Source organism: Nannospalax galili, unplaced genomic scaffold, assembly GCF_000622305.1.
Source record: "Nannospalax galili isolate Female #2095 unplaced genomic scaffold, S.galili_v1.0 scaffold777, whole genome shotgun sequence".
Lineage (NCBI taxonomy): Eukaryota > Metazoa > Chordata > Mammalia > Rodentia > Spalacidae > Nannospalax > Nannospalax galili.
The window spans coordinates 5,341,590-5,354,592 of record NW_008341810.1 but is presented as its reverse complement, the minus strand read 5'-3'; the positions used below and the strand labels follow the sequence as shown (position 1 = coordinate 5,354,592).

The 13,003-nt window shown below is 40.9% G+C and overlaps 1 pseudogene; it reads left to right on the top strand.

Annotated features, from left to right (window-relative positions):
• The first annotated feature begins 2,950 nt into the window (after positions 1-2,950).
• Positions 2,951-10,730, top strand: LOC103737531 (annotated as a pseudogene).
• Positions 10,731-13,003: the final 2,273 nt, after the last annotated feature.

Sequence of the window (13,003 nt, the reverse complement as noted above, 5' to 3'; positions counted from 1 at the left end):
AGATATAAGAACACTGAAGAGCATTGTGGCTGTGATGGCTAATTTAAATTATCAACTTAACTAGATTGGGAATCAACTGAAACACAAGATGCTGGGCATTCCTTTGCAGGATTTTCTTCATCAGAGTTTTTGAATCTGGAAGATCTATCCTAAATGTAGGTGGCACCTTTGGTGGTGGCCCGGATTAAAGGCCATGTAAGAGGGAAGCTTGCTCTTTGCCTACTTGACTGCACTATCTCTGGCATGCTTATCCATTTTGTTGTTGGGGTATTCCTTCACCGATATTAGAACCAGTTTCTTCAGGCTTCCAGTGTAGACTGAAGACAACAGCTCTCCAGCAATCCTCCAGGCCTTCAATGCCAGATTGAGGCTGCTGAGACATCTAGCCCTGTGAACTAAGCAACTGTGAATCCTTAGCCTCTCGGTGTGAGACAGTCATTGTCGGACTACCCAGACCATAGTGTACAAGCCAATCTAACAAATCCTGCCCCACCCTGCTTTTTTGCTTTTTTGAGACAGAGTCTCCTTGTAGCTCCAGCTGACCTAGAACTCACAGTGTACGCCAGGCTGATATCTGTCTCACAGAGATCTTCCTGCGTCTGCCTCCTGAATACTAGCATTGGCATGTACCACCATACCTGGCTACAAAACATATTTCATTCTATCAATTCTGTTCCCTTAGAGAACCCTGATTTATATAGTGGTCTAGGGTTCAGATCTTCCATGTTTTGAGAAGATTCATGAGTCTCATGTTCAGAGGTTGTCCACAGAGATGCTTGTTCCAGACCAGGAGAGACTCACTTGCATAAGGCCCAATGCCAGGCAGGTAGAGACCTCAGCAGATTTGCAGGTGGAGGAAAACAGGAGCAGACAGGTCTTGGAAATGTCTTCTGAGGATGATAAATGGCAGATTGTGAAGGTATTTGGGGATATACAATGTAAATATTTCCTGTTGTGGTTTATGTTGCTTTATTAGTTACTGTTCTTGTTGCTGTGATCAGATACTGACAAAAGGACTTACAGGAGGAAGGGTTTATTTTGGCTCACAGTTCAAGGGGACACAACCCATCATGACAGAGAAGGCATGGTGGCAAGAGCTTGAAGCAGCTGGTCACATTCTCAGCAGTCAAGAAGCAGAGAGAGATGAATGCTGGTGCTCAGCTTTCTTTATCCTCTTTATTCAATCTGAGATCTTAACCCCTGGGATGGAACTGCCCATGTTTAAGGTAGTTCTTCCCACCTCAATTAATCCAGTCTAGAAACTCCCTCACAGACATGCCCAGAGGTCTCCTAGGTGATTCTAGATCTTGTCACACTGACAATAAATACTAACCATCACAGTTGTCATTGGCAGTTTTCTAGTCATCCAGCTGCCTGGCATTTGCCAGAAGTGTGAAGTAAGATGTTGATGGAAGCCATGGCCCAAGTCCTCTGAAGCTGGACTCAGGCTCCTGGATAGGAGGGCCTTAGATGGTCACAAAAGGCTTAGACCGTAACCATTAATCTCTCACTTCCTTCCCAATATTGGATTTATAGAACATAAAGATGGTAGCAAAGACAGTCTCCATGATTTTTAGCTAGAGAGTCCACTGGAGAAAGCACAAAGAAATCTTCTGGGATGCTTGGTGACCTTGCTCCCATGCTCTTGGTTGCCACAGTAAAGGCAGAAGAGAAGGGAAAGCCCCTCTCTCTGCCCCCAGCTTAGTTGTATGTGCTATCTCAGGCTGATTTCTGTACTCCATAAGGATGAGGCTGGGAAGCTGGAGAGGCAATTTGAAGCCAAAGCAATTGTATGGCTAAAAGTCTCAGTGTGGTTTTAGTACAAAGGACTCCTGGGGGAAGGAGTATGCACTTTGCTTTGACTTGGTTAATGGTGACCAGGGCAGAAGCTGGACAGAAGGCTTTTGGAGATGGCAGTCACCAGAAGTATGGTCCTGGAGCACTTCTGCCATGGCCACTCTACCCTGCAACACAGAGGAAGTAAGATTAGCTTTACACCTGTAATTCAACACCGAGGAGCAGGAGTCTGACTGGTGGTGCAGGTCTTTAATCCCAGCACTCAGGAGGCAGAGGTAGGCAGGTCTCTATGAGATGGAGGCCAGCCTGCTCTACATAGCGAGTTCTGGGCCAGCCGGGGCTGTAGCAAGATCCTGTCTCATAATAAACTAAACCAAACCAATCAACCATCCAAACCAAACCACAACAAAATAATCAAGGAGCAGCCTTCACAGTTCATGCACTCCACCCCATTCTCTGATCTAAAGCTCTCCCATCCAGCTGTTACTTTGACATTGTATTGCCAGTCTTTACACTTTAGTTAAAAGAGTATATCCATGAGTCTGGTGTGGTGGCACACACCTTTAATCCCAGCCCTCGGGGGAGTCAGAGGCGGGCAGATCTCTGTGAGTTCAAGGCCAGCTTGGTCTATATAGTAAGTTCCTGGCTATCTGGGGCTACAGAGAGACCCTGTCTCAAAAAAAACAAACACCCCCCCCCCACAAAAAAAAGCATATTTATTTCTCAGAGATGACAGGCTTTCTACAAAAGGGGGAAATAGGATTGGCTAACATTTCTACCACATGGCTTTTCATTAAAAGTGCTCTTTTACCTCGGAGTAAGACATTCCAGGTTGTTTTGATCTTCCAGATCTAGTAAAAACATTTTTCAGATCTTCATTTTTGAAACCAAATGTTTTTTCTTGTGGTTCAATAAAAGGCATTCCCCCCCTCCAACCATAGTAATTCTCCAACAGTGATCCTCATTCCCTTAATTAAATCTTCAAGTTAAAAGCTAGGTGGTGAGTCTCTGTTCAAAATACTAGGAGAAAACATAAGGAGGCCCGTTCCTTGTAGCCACGCCAGTTTTCCATAATCTGACCTGTGGTTGACCCTCAGTGGACCAGGACTTTCTTCAAAGGAGTGTATATATTTTTATAACCTAGATGCGCAAGATGACAACAGAGGATTATCTTCGGTCATTAAAGATGTTGGAACATTCTTTAACACAGATGGAAAAAATAGCCCTGTGGTTAGTTCAGAGCCCTGTGTGAAGCTGACTTGTCGTTTGTTGTCACTCGGCAGGGACTCCAACTGTAGGATTAGAAGTACCTACATTCTTAGGATGGATATTTAAGAACGGAAGAGTACGTGACTCACATTCTGCAGTCAGTCCTGTTTTGCAGTATAGCTGGAAGTTGTATATGATGGTCAAAACTATTCACACATACTCGCTAGAAAGCTACCCAGTGCTCTCCTTCCTGGGCAAGCTCTGGCTGCACCTCAAAGCAAGCTTGCTGACACCATGTTTCAGCATATGCCATATGTTATTCCTTCCTGAACTTCTGGTTATTTTATGAGAAAAAAAAAAAAAAAAACCCAATGTTGTTTTTAACCCACACATTCTTTTCTTAAAGAATATGAGAAAATGAATGTTCAGTTACAAGGAACACTGACATAGCCACAAGATGCCACTGTCAAAAGAAATTTAGCTTCACAATAAAGCTTGTTTACTCTTTGGCCCTTGAACTTAGAGTGTGCAATGTAAAATGTTAGAGACAGACATGAAACTGTTCTGGTTTTGATACTTGCCTGCTGACAGTTCCCCCAGCCTCCCCAAGTCCATTTCCCTCAGCCTCTGTCAGAACAAGCTGATAAGAGAAGCCAGGTGCATCTTCCTCAGCTGCAGCAGGAGGTACACACCACAGAAATGTCTATATCACAGGGACTCTAGTCAGGCCTACCTTCTGGCCACAAGTGAAGCCCCAAGGTGGTCTCCTCGTTCTACCATCTCAAGGAGTTTTTGAACTGACTCTGGGTGTTTCCCTGCTCTCCCTAGAAAGTCCCACTAGCAAACCTTTCCTTAGCCTCTTCTGTGAGTATACACACACATGTGTGGGAATACCATTTTGATATCAGAATCAAATTCGGGGAAATCACAGCAGCATTGCCACTAATTTTTTTTAAAATAAATAATTTATTGAGAATTTCATACATGCATATCATGCATATAAGGTGTTTTGCATGCCCACCCCCTCCCCTCACACTCCTCCCATGTCTCTCCAGCACTTTTTTCTGATAACTTCATGTACACTTTCTTCTTCTTTGAATTATTTATTTTTTAATGGGGCTTTCGGCTACTCTAATATTCCCACCTCTAAAGAGGTAACCCTAAAATCTTTTAAGGATTAGATAAAAGGTCCCAAATATTTTCAACATTTTTGGCCTTTGGAACAGGGTAGGTTGCTAAGAGGCCCAAAGACATTGTGAGTTTTAGCCAAGAAACTGGCTACTTTTCTTTGGGGTCTTTTTACCCTGTCTAGCCAATTCCTACCTCCTAGTCTTATCACACCATCCTCTGAAGGGTTTACCCAAATTGCCAATAGGGAATCGGGATGCAGACCACTCTGGCTTCTTCCATTCCGAACAGGGATGCAGAATGAGGCAATTGAAGTACCCCTCCAGTGGGTCTATCTGAAAGACTCCCAAATTGCCTAACTCTTATCTCGAGGAGGAAAACAAAGTCCTTGACTGATAGGGGATGTGAAGGAGAAGTAAAGACAAGAGTAGTTAGCATTACATGCTCTAGATAGGGAACCAGAAAAAAAGTCAGAACTGGGCAAATTTCAAATGTTCATATCAGAGTTCATTGGGATAAGTGCTTCCAAAAGCATCCCTCTATTGGGTTCCTCCTCATATTTCTTTTGTTCTTCCAAGCTGGATTCTAGAGTAATGGATTTAGGATTTGCTTCCAGGTATTCTGATAGCTGTTGGGGTGGTTAGAAACCAGTGTCAGTTCCCTCTCAAAGGCTTCTAGATAGGAGGAGAAAACAAATTTATTCATCATTTTAGAACAATAGCTGGTTGTCTTCCTTAGCTACACATGTGAACTACAGTATTGGAGACCAAGATTTGAAGTCTTACATCTGAGCAGCACTTTCTGGTTAGGAACAAAATCATCAGTGAGAAATACTTGTCTAAATAATTTTTTATAGAGACTTAAGCCCAATGTCTGGGAAGTGTAATCCCTTGAACACTTAAAGAAATATACTGATGACTTTACTCTTTGGTTACACTTTCCTTTTGGGTGTTTAAGACCATACAGTTGGCCCAAATAATTTATTTTTACACTTAAGGTCATTTGAAGATCTGTTCCACATGGGCTTGGGAGGAGCTCCTGGCTCCTTTCTTTTACCAGTTCCATCTATGTGAAGATAAGTCAAAGGTCCTGCTCGATCATGGCTGGCTTCACTTGGAAGCATGAATGAGATGTTTCCTCTGAGTTGACCCTCCCCTTTGTAGACTGGACACTGGTTCAAGTCCATCTCATGGGATCTCCAAGGCCTCCCTGAACAAGAGGACAGGTGACTCACCACAGTTACAAGACATTTTGAGAGATGTTCCATAGTCCCCTGAAACTTAGTCAACCTTGGAGGGCAAGGGGCAAAACTGTCCTTTAAGTCCCTTTGACCACATTAGTATAGGCTTCAAACTATGGCTGTTAAACATCCAATAAGGTTAGTTCCCCCAGTCTGATACTTTTAATTATCATGTGTTATGTAGGTGAAAAACCAAGTATTCTCAGATAAACTTTGACTAGATATGTATTTTGTTCTTTAAACTAGTTGACTATGACTATAGACATTTTAAGATTATGTGTGTATTATTTTTGTCTCATCCTTTATATATCATAGCAAACCTAAACAGACCTTCATCACTTGCTTAGGCTTTCTCATTTTTTCTATTTTGGAAAATATCTCCATTCCCATATCCTTTTAACATCTTTTCCATTCTCATTTTCTTTTTTTTTTTAAATAATTATGAGACATAATAGCATTAACAAACAAATTTTCCATCTATTGTGAGACCACTTTTCCTGGGGATGCTAAGCAATGCTTATTCCCTTTCAAGGTTCTAGGTTTGAGCCAGTGTTTGATTAAAGTTTTACTGGGGAACCAATGAATTTATTGAGCTTACTTACCAAGATAACTGAGGGGTTGCTGAGGTGAATGTATGACCTGAGGGTATGCACACTGGAAAGCCTTTACCCATCATGGGCCATGCCTTCCCCTCTTAGCCTTGCCCAGATTGTATACTTTAGCCCTCCCCAAATCCAGGAGGCCATGTGTGATTAGGATCAAATTTCACATGGTTGGCTGGGAAGAGTGGCTGGATAATGTTGTGAGGGTCCAATGACCCTACTTGGCCCTCCTTTAATCAATGAGCACAACTGTCAATAAGTCCAATTGTGACAATGTTTAGTGATCAGGCTCAGCTGAAGTCCTGATGATGGTAGTTATTTCATGCAGAAGGGACTGCTATATAGCAGCATCTTATTAAAAGGATCTGGAATTTAAAAGGATTTGGTGCTAGGATCCACGTATGAGGGAGAACATACGTCGTTTGTTTTTCTGAGTCTGTGTTACTTAGTATAACGGTTGCTAAATCCATCCACTTACCTGCAAATTTCATTATTTCATCTTTCTTTACTGCTGACTAGAACTCCATTGTACTGCTGAATAGAACTCCATTGTGTAAATATATCACATTTTTGTTAACCACTTGTCAGTTGAGGGACACTTAGGTTGCTTCCATCTCTTAGCTGTTGTGAAAAAAACACAGTAACAAACATGGTTGTACAAGTGTGTCTATAATAGGATGAGTCTTTTGGGTATCATGCCGAGGAGTGTTATAACCGGGTCATACTGTAGATTAAATTTTACTTTCTAAAGAGTTCTCCACACTGTTTTCCATAGAGGCTGCACGAGTTTACAATCCTACCAGCAGTGAATGAGCGTTCCCCTTTCTCCACATCCTTGCCAACATTTGGTATCATTTGTTCTCTTGATCCTAGCCAGTCTGATTGGGGTAAGGTGATACCTTAGAGTGGTTTTAATTTGCATTTCTCTAATTACTAACAATGTTGAACATTTTTTGAGATGTTTCTTAGTCATCTTTATGTCTTCCTTTGAGAACTCTCTGTTTAGATCTTTAGCCCATCTTTTCATGGGTTCATTTGGTTTCTTGCTTCTTCATTTTTTGAGTTCTTTATATATTCTGGATGTTAAACTCCCTCCCTGTTAGATGTGTTACTGGTGAAGACTTTTTTTTCCCATTCCATGTGTTTTCTCTTCACGTTTGATTGTTTCTTTTGCTGTACTAAAAACTTTTTAGTTTAATGAGGTCCCACTTGTTGATTGCTGACCTTAATTCCTCAGCAACTGCTGTCTGATTTAGAAAATCCTTCCCTACATCTATATCTTGCAAGTTACTGCCGATACTTTCTTCTAATAGTTTCAAGGTTTCCAGTTTCACATTGAGGTCTTTGATTCATGTGGAGTTGACTTGTGTGCAAGGTGAAAGATAAGGTTCTATTTTCATTCTCCTACAGGTAGAGATCTAGTTTTGCCAGCACCATTTGTTGAAGATGCTGTCTTTCCTCCATTGTGTGTTCCTGGCACCTTTGTCAAATATCAGGTGGCTGAAATTGCATGTACTCAGGTTTGGATCTTCAATGATGTTCCATTGATCTATGTGTCTATTTTTGTGCCAGTACCATGCTGTGTTTATGATGATGGCTCTGTAGTATACTTTGAGATCTGGTATAGTAATCTCCCCAGAGTTGTTCTTCATGCTCAGGGTTGCTTTGGCTATCTGGGGTCTTTTGTGCTTCCATATGAATTTAAGGATGCTTTTTCTAATTCTGTGAAGTATGTCATGGGGATTTTGATTGGGATTTCATTGAATCCATATATTGATTTTGGTAGGATGGTCATTTTCACAATATTAACTCTTTCAATCCAGGAGCATGGGAGGTCCTTCCATCTCCTGGAGTCTTCCTCAATCTCTTTAACCATTTAAAATTTTCATTGTAGAGATCTTTGATGTCTTTGGTCAGATTTATTCCAAGATATTTTATTTTTTTTATTTTGCAGCTCTTGTGAATGGGAACATTTCCTTGTATTCTTTCTCCAATTGCTTGTTATCGGTATATAGAAAGGCTACTGATTTTTGTAGATTGAATTTACAACCTGTCACTATACTGAAAGTGTTGATCAGCTGTAGGACTTTTCTACTGGAACTTTTGGGATCTCTAAGGTATAGTATCATATCATCTGCAAAAAGTGATAGTTTGGAGTCCCCGCCATCCTTGCCCAGGGTTGGAGCCTGGTGTCCCACATGCGTGGTTGGACAGCACAGAGTCTGCAGCCATGAAGCCAGAAAGCGAAGATGCCCAGGAAACCTGTAATAAAAAAAGGATCCCAGACTAACCTTAAGGGCCCAGTTGAGGTGTACTGTAGGGTTGCCCACTGAGCTTTCCTGATCAAGAGTGCTGCATAGAAGTGATTAATAATACAACTGTGCAGCTCCATACTCCTGGGGGCTACTGGCTCAACAGAAATGGAGACTATAAGGAGACTCAGTACTCATTTAAGCAAGTTTTTGGCACTCATACCACCCAGAAGGAACTTTTTGATATTGTGGCAAATCCCTTTGAGGTAAATGACCTCATTCATGGCAAGAATGGTCTTCTGTTTACTTGTGGTGTGACAGGAAGTGGGAAAACTCACACAATGACAGGTTCTCCAGGGAATGGAAGGCTGCCTCCTCATTGTTCGAACATGATCTTCAACAGCATAGGGTCATTTCAAGCTAAATGATATGTTTTTAAATCTAATGATAGAAATATTATGGATATACAGTGTGATATACATAAGGATATACATGCCTTATTGGAACATCAAAAAAGAGAAGCCATGCCCATTCCAAAGACCCCTTCCAGCAAACAACAAGTAGACCCAGACTTTGCAGATATGATAAATGTACAAGAGTTCTGCAAAGCAGAAGTTGATAAGGACAGTGTCTATGGCATTTTTGTCTCATATTGAAATATATAAGAATTACATCTATGATCTATTGGAAGAGGTGCAATTTGATTCCATAAAACCCAAACTTCCACAATCTGAAATGCTCCGAGAAGACAAGAACCATAATATGTACATTGCAGGATGTACAGAAGTAGAGCTGAAGTCTACTGAGGAAGCATTTGAAGTTTTTTGGAGAGGTCAGAAAAAGAAACATATTGCTAACACCCATTTGAATAGAGAGTCCAGTTGCTCCCATAGTGTGTTCAACATCAAATTAGTCCAGGTTCCTCTGGATGCTGATGGAGTTAATGTTTTACAGGAAAAAGAACAAATTACTATCAGCCAGTTGTCTCTGGTAGATCTTGCTGGGAGTGAAAGAACTAACTGGACTAAAGCAGAAGGGAACAGATTGCGTGAAGCTGGTAACATTAATCAGTCCCTGATGACACTAAGAATGTGCGTGGAAGTCCTGAGAGAACCAAATGTATGGAACTAACAAGATGGTTCCATACCGAGATTCAAAGTTAACCCATCTGTTCAAGAACTACTTTGATGGGGAAGGAGAAGTATGAATGATCGTTGTGTGAATCCAAAGGCTGAAGACTATGAAGAAAGCTTGCAAGTCAGGAGATTTGCTGAAGGAACCCAAGAAGTTGAAGTAGCAAGACCTGTAGACAAGGTGATATGTGGCTTGACGCCAGGGAGGCACTACAGAAACATGGCTCGAGGAGACCCGGTTGGAGATGAACCACTGGTTACTGAAGTGATTCTACAGAGTTTTTCCACCATCGCCACCATGTGAACTTCTGGATATCAATGATGAACAGGCCCTTCCAAAGCTGACTGAAGCACTGGAGAAACGACATCACCTAGGACAAGTGATGACTGAGGAGCTTAACAATGTGTTAAAGCCGTTTCAAATAAAGAAAACTACATTCATGAAAAACTAAATGAAAAAGAAAAGTTGATCTCAGGACAGAAGTCTGAATAGAGCGACTGGAGAAGAAAAATAAAACTTTGGAGTATAAGATTGAGATTTTAGAGAAAACAACTAAGATCTATGAAGAAGATAAACGTAATCTACAGCAGGAGCTTGAAACACAGAATCAGAAACTTCAGCTGCAGTTTTCTGACAACTGCAGATTAGAGGCCAGGTTGCAAGGCATAGTTACAGAAACGCTGTGATGAAGTGGCAGGAGTGTGAGATCAGGTGGCAGCCACCCAGCTGGAGATGCAGAACAAACTTTGGGTCAAAGATGAAAAGCTCAAACAACTGAAGGCTATTGTTACTGAACCCAAACCAGAGACGCCAGAGAGACCCTCCTGGGAGTGAGACGGGGAAAGAGTCATTCAGAGATCCGTTTCTCCATCACCACTGCCTAACACACCAATTCCTGTCCGACACAGATGGTCCCGCTCTGCAGGGAGCAGATGGGTAGATCATAAGCCTGCCTCTAACATGCAAACTGAAACAGTCATGAAGCCACATGTCCCTCAAGCCATCACAGTGTCTTTTGCAAATGAAAAGGCACTAGCTAACTGAGGGAAGTACATGCTGACCCACCAGGAACTAGCCTCCGATGGGGAGATTCAGACTAAAGTAATTAAGGGTGATGTTTACAAAATGAGAGGTGGTGGACAATCTGTCCAGTTTACTGATGTTGAGATTTAAAGCAAAAATCACCAACTGGTAGTCGAAAACGAAGATCGTCCACCTGCCCAAGTAGCACCTGCCCAACCAGATGGTACAGAGCCTGAATGGACTGATGTAGAAACAAGGTGTTCTGTGGCTGTGGAGATGAGAGCAGGATCTCAGCTGGGACCTGGATATCTGCACCATGCACAACCCAAGTGCAAGAAGCCTTGAACTGACAGCCCCAGTAGCAGAAGAACGTTACGGTTCCTGTTGGTGATTTCTCAAAGCATTGTTGAAAGCAGTCTGAGCTTTGCAGAAGTGCAGCTTTGCAGAACATCACAGACCTCAACTACGTCATACTCTGGCCTAGAACAAAGCCTTCCTATGTTTCCAAACACATAGGGATTCAACATTCTTTGTGTATTATATATCTTGCCATATTTAATATTAATAAAGACATGTCCCTTCACATTGCACTGTTTTTATAATGCTATTTTTGTATATTTCTTGTATACTTATAAACTAATTCATGCAACTGTTTGTCTTGGGTAATTAAAGAAAAATGTATCTAGACCTCATTTTTTATTGTGACTTTTCCAACTGTTTTGAATATTAAGTTTTTATAAAGAAACTCAGCTATTGATTAACTGCAAGAATGCACTTTAGACATATTTAATGATTCAGACTTTCAAAATAAAGATAATTGACTGGCCAATGACAAAACCATTTTAAACAGTGATTAGATTTCCATATGTATATATTCAATTTCTGACTTTTAGATATGCCAAAAGAATTAAAAAGCACTAAGAAATGCAAGAAAAAAAGTGATAGTTTGACCTCTTATTTTCCAATTAGTACTCCTTTAATTTCCTTCTCCTGTCTTATGGCTCTAGCAAGAGTTTCAAGCACTACGTTGAAAAGGAGTGGAGATAGTGGACAGCCTTGTCTGGTTCCTGATTTTAATGGAAATGCTTCCAGTTTTGCTCCATTTAGAATGATGTTGGCTGTTTGTTGAGGTATGTTCCCTCCAGTTCTGTCAAAAGCCTTTTCTGCATCTATTGAAATGACAATGTCTTTGAGTCCATTTATATGCTTAATGATGTTTATTGACTTGTGTATATTGAACCATCCCTGCATCTCTGGAATAAAGCCTACTTGATCATGGTGAATGATCTTTTTGATGTGTGTCTGTATGCGGTTTGCAAATATTTTGTTGAGAATTTTTGCATTTATGTTCATTAAGGATATAGGTCTATAGTTTTCTTTTCTGGTTGTGCTTTTACCCAGTTTGGGTATTAGAGTGATGCTGGCTTCATAGAAGGAATTTGGGAGTTCTCCCTCTGTTTCCATCTTTTTGAATAATTTAAGTAGTATTGGTTGGAGGTCTTCTTTAAATGTCTGGTAGAGTTCTGCTGTAAATCCATCTGGACCTGGCCTTTTTTTTAGTTGGGAGGCTTTGTATTACTGTTTCAATTACCTCATATGTTATGGGTCTGTTTAAACTGTTGATCTCTTCTTACTTTAATTTTGGTGGTTTCCATGATTTTAGATATCCAGCCATTTCTCTTAGATTTCAAATTTGGTAGTGTATAGGTTTTTTAAATATTCCCTTATAATGGTCTGGATCTTCTGGGTGTCTGTTTTGATGTTTCCTATTCCATCTCTGATTTTGCTGATTTGGATTTGCTCTTTCTTTCTTTTGGTTAACTGGGCTAAGGGTCTGTCTATCTTGTTTAGCTTTTCAAAGAACTACCTCTTAGATTCATTGATTCTTTGTATTGTTTTCTTTTTTCTATTTCATTCATTTCTGCTCTGATTTTTGTTATTTCTTCTCTTCTGCTGGGTTTAGGTTTCATTTGTTCTTGCCTTTCCAAGGTCCTAAGTTTCAGTGTTAGGGCATTTATTTGGGCTCTTTCAAATTTTTTAATGTAGGCATTTAGAGCTATAAAGTTCCCTCTAAGGACCACTTTCAGCATGTCCCAGAGGATTTGTTGTGTTGTATTGTCCTTTTCATTTGATTCCAGGAATACTTTACTTTTTTCTTAATTTCTCTTTTGACCCATTCATCATTCAGGAGTGTGTAGTTTAATCTCCATGTGTTCATGTGGTTATTAGGGCATCTTCAGGTGTTGATTCCAAGCTTTATTGCATTGTGGTCTGATAGTGTGGTCACCGGCTGTAGCTGCTCTCCTATGGCTATGGTTGCTCTTCTGATCTCTCAGTTCCTCCTATCAGTCATCCGGTCTGGATGCCAGGGCTGGTGAGAAGTCTGCACCAGCATTGCCGAATTCAGATGCAGGAGACCAGGTTCAGTGAAACAGATCTGCTTTATTGCAGGAAAGTACGGGCATATATAGGGGTAATAGTCCAATCATAACACAGCATATGGGATCCCTTATTAGCATGGCAGACTAGTATCCTATTACAATCTAGTGGGCCAGATGCCCTATTAGCATGATATGTTTCAGTTTCTCTACGTTTTGGATTCCTGGAAACCATGTGAC